Here is a 4,766-nt window from a genome sequence, read left to right as displayed (position 1 = left end):
GGTCGTGAATAAATGATATATTTGTGAAACGTACGATGGTCTTCATTTTCTCCAATCCGTTACTTCTTGTATGAGGGGATGGGGATACCTTTTAAAACTTGATAAAGAAAATATCATTTTGCTGTTTTTGACATTATTCCTTGAAAATATCTCTGTATTTAACATTTTATGCAAATGACTTTCTATGGTGGTATTTAAACTTTAAATAATCGCGATGATCACCAAGTGTAGTTGATTTTCATGAATTGTTCCAATTAGTTTATCAGACTTTCGTCATCTACAACGCACTTACGCACAGATATTTAGTTAGATATATGTTTATATAAGGGTATGATATTCTCGACCATAACAGATATATGTAAATATTCAAAGAACTACAGGTTCGAAACATCGCATCTTTTTATTTATTTTTTTGATACCACACTATAGAGAGAGATCATGTTAATTTTATAATATTAGTTGTAATAGCATATTTTCATTAATACTAGAGACTTTTTTGCGACTGGTTCTGAAACTGCATGATATAATATAACCTGAAACTGAAAGCTTGAAAGTTTCTCCTTCGCTGTTGTTTTCGACTATTGCCTGAACTTCTATTTATATTACTATTCTGAAAAGCTTATTTTCGTTCCTGTTTCTAATGATATCAAGTTTTAATTATTTTATGCGCTGATGAAGCTGTGCCTGATAATAAGAACGGAAATTATCAACTGGAACTGTACTTTCTGTACTCGTAGGTTAACAGCCAGGTCAAAGTTCAGGTGTAGCAGTTCATAATTTTGATTTTCTGACCAGAGAGAGAGATTGCAACCAAACGGTAATAACTGCTACCATAAGGGCTTATGTGTCCCATAGGACCGAATAACGGAGTGCAATTTTGTAGCTTATACGTTAGATTATCAAATAATTCGTTATCGAAGTTGTTCACATCCATCTGTATGTTAGTTCCCTGTAACTCAAGATGGCCTTTCAATATATTCTCAGTTTATTCAATATGAAAGCGACATTCAATAAAAGGCGTGCTTTATCACCACAGTTCTCCTGTTCTAGGAAAAAGATTTCGAATTAGATCGTTAAAATCTCTAAATTGTTTTGTTTACAGTTATACACGTATGTCATTAGGTTACATACAGTTCGTCTGAAGTGATCATACACGTTCTTGTCTTACAGCTTTTAAAACATGTTCTAAATATTCGATGACGAGGAACCTACTTTGAGACAGATAATGGTTGGAGACGGTTTGAATGGGTAATGAAGAGTACTTGATGATGACAAAACCTTGTCGAAACGTTGTGCATTTGCTGTTTTGTTAAACTTATATTAAAGTTTTTCTTCATTAAACATAGATTTTTTTACCCTTTGTGGACACTCATATAACGTCTCAGTAGAGCTCTTCGGCAAAAGCTTCGTGTTGCAAATATAACCTTTTTGTGTAAGTTTTTCGTGTGGGAATGCAAAGCAGCTTTTTTAAAAAGTGTTCTCCACAACATTCTAGAGTCTTCGAACTGTGCTCACGCATTGATGAACAGTGGCGTTTCATATTGTTTTTTCTGTACGTTCCATAGGTACAGAAAACAGAGGAGTATTGCGTCTTTCGACGTGTCAATCCTTTTTCACTCGCACAGTTGTTCTCCATATTAAATTGTTAATTCCTGTTAAAACAAAAAAGAAACTTTCACATTATCTATGTAGATTATAACAATTTACACTTTTAGTGTTTATCAATTCGTTCCAGAAACGGCTTTAGAAGCATATTAATTCTCTGATTATTTAGGTAAAATATGATGGTCATCTTTCGTTATTCGTGCTATTCCTGATGAAGACATCATAAATCTTTGTGTAAAGGGCGCTGGGGATCCATTACGCTCGCAAATATACGCCGTTTAGTATGCTTAGAACACATTTATAAACGTTAAGAAGTAACATATTTCATGAAATACACATTAAACCCATGAAATGTTTTTCTTACGTTAAAATAATTCAGGAGCTTTCTGTGAATATTGCTGTCACAAGCTTAACACTTTACTTCTCTATCCGTCTTCAACTTTTTCAAACGAAAGATACAAACAAAATGAACAGAAATTAGTACTGCTGGTCAGCTTTATACTTCAGGATTACCCAATAGTGAACAAGATTGCATCCGCTGAAACGCTAAAGGTCACAGAGGTTGAAGTTAACGATGGAGTTGCCTTTTGCAGAGGTCAAACAAAATGATTGGCCAAAAGGCGAATGAAGGAAAAAAGGAAACTGGTCACCAGGCATTTTCGGTGTGCACGTGCTTCAAGTGATGTAACAAACAATCTCTTGGAACCAGTGGACAAGATTGTCACAGGTAGCCAATAAGAACAACTGCAAGATTGTGATCGTTCATCACAGTTGAAGCAATATGGGTTGTTCATTTGTTACCCGAAATACACAAACTTCTGAATTTGAGGTTTTACGTCACGCATTGTTAATGTTTATGTCAGTCTTATATATATGATTGTATTCAGATCATCTAATACACAATTTTATACTTTAAGTCATTTATGGAGAACTTACAACTAAACATATTCTAAATTTTATCATATTATTTAAGTTATTTATCGGTCTGGCTGTTAATTCCTGGTTCTCGTTCAGTTGGTTCAAAAATATTTAATGCACTATGGGGTTATTACTAAAAGGTTAATCAATGTTATCTTCTAATCAATGCAAGTTATCTACATTAATTATATTTGCCAATAACATGTGTAAAATAAAAAGAATAATTGAAATTGCTGGAACTGTAGTTAGTTATGTTATGGTTTAGAGAGAAAGTTTCTGGTAGGATTACTCTAGAGTTTGGAACAAAGGAACCTAATGGGGCATTTATTAGACTTAAAAATATATTAATAAAATCGAAACTATAATTATAACTTTCTTGATCGACAACAAAAACTTCAGTTATAGACGAAAGGAAGTATTTGAATTTCCCTAAGAAACTGTCTCATAAGAAAATTATGGATACATCACAGTCTAGAAAGAAATTGTCGAAAAAAGAACAACAAAACACAATTAGACTATCACTCACTTCAAAAACTTTCACGAAGACTTATAATAATGAGAGAATTAAGATTTAGTTTTAGACGTTATATGCTACAATGTTTCATAGTTTTTATTCTATCAATGCGTGGTTATAGGGATCTGTAAAATCCGTATATATTTTACACACATTTTACATAAACACAAACGAGCCTTTACGTTTATGCCTAAATGAAAGCCTGTAAGATGATACATAATAAATGTATAAGGAAACCTAAATTCAGAATATTTTGTCGCTTCGGACATTAAAGTTTTATAACTAAATAGTCTTGGTTTTTCTACTGTCATCAACAAATATAAACTATTATATATTTAGAAACCTGATTTTACACTTTCAGCTAACAGTTGTGGAGTAACTTTCCAACAAGTTATTATTTTAAGAAGATTTTATTTACCAATTTAGAAAAATACATATAGAACACCTATTCAATCTAATCTACACAAAAGTCATTATGTGTCACGTCACGTCACTTTCGATTTCTCTAAATAGGAGGAGTCATAAAAGTCAAAATGCATTTAACCAGATAGAATAGTTCGATTACTGCCTGCCCATTACGCGTTTAGTGGCGGGGGTGCAAGAAGGGCGTGAGAGAGGGGGTTGCCATGAAATCTTGTAAGTATAGTCAGTTTCTGAATTAAGCTATTTTCTGTTATATCACCAACGTTTTTCTTAAAAACAAACTTCTTTAATCAGCTGAAATTCTAAATTAAGAAATGAGCAAATATTTTCACCAGTTTTGTTCTTTATACATTTCATTTTATACTTTCAGTACTTAGACTAACAACAATATTAGGTTATACTTTTGTTGCTAAGCAACAATACATAAAAGCCATTGTTGAACATCGAGTCACCGACACGCACTGGCTTTTCTATATATAACAAGCTGTAAATTTAACTGATTTTTTTTACCAATCATTGTGCTATGAATACGCCACGAATTCATTTCATGAAAGATCTTAATTTTGATTGGCTCACAAAGGAATTTATCGACGTTCGACTGCACTTTTCTGCCTCTTTGTTGGTGAAGTTTGATTTCGCAGATATATTTATTTAAATTAGCTCTGAAATGTGAGGTTAGGGTATACAATAGGGCGGGGGTAGTAGTACTTGCCCAGAAATTTTTGACGAGGAGCATCGAAAGCCAGCACGGGCCCCCATTGAAACATTCTCGCCGGGCTCCCTTTCTCTCTCAAGGAATTCATAAACAAGGACAAATCACAGCAGCAGCTCACAGCATAAGTATAGAAACGTTAATAAAGTAACAACAAATATCTATTAAATCTACAAACTAACAAACGTTTACTTCCTTTTTCACTCTTTTATTATTCAGTTTTGTATATTTAGTTCCCCCTTGTCGAGAATAACTCGTCAACTATTTTTGTGTTATTGTACTACTCTTTGTTTCTTGCTTTCTAATTCTTCTCGCTGTACTAATTTTGAAGGTCATTCATGTAGCATTCAGTGTTGGTTAGGTGGATAATGCTTGGTTTTGGCTAATGAAACAATAACCCTGGCAACACAGTGGCCACTTGACCCAAACTGTGAACACTGCCTGCAAGCAAAAATATATTTCATTTATAGTCAAATATAAAATATATTTATAGTCAAAATTTAGTAATAATTTGAACAATCGCCTAGTTTTTATATTATTGTTGCGTCATCGAGATCACATGACTACAGTGACGCCACGTTTCTAGAACTATCA

This window comes from Limulus polyphemus, unplaced genomic scaffold (assembly GCF_000517525.1).
Source record: "Limulus polyphemus unplaced genomic scaffold, Limulus_polyphemus-2.1.2 Scaffold7471, whole genome shotgun sequence".
Classification (NCBI taxonomy): domain Eukaryota; kingdom Metazoa; phylum Arthropoda; class Merostomata; order Xiphosura; family Limulidae; genus Limulus; species Limulus polyphemus.
The sequence above is the reverse complement of the archived record's forward strand: the minus strand, read 5'-3'. Positions refer to the sequence as shown.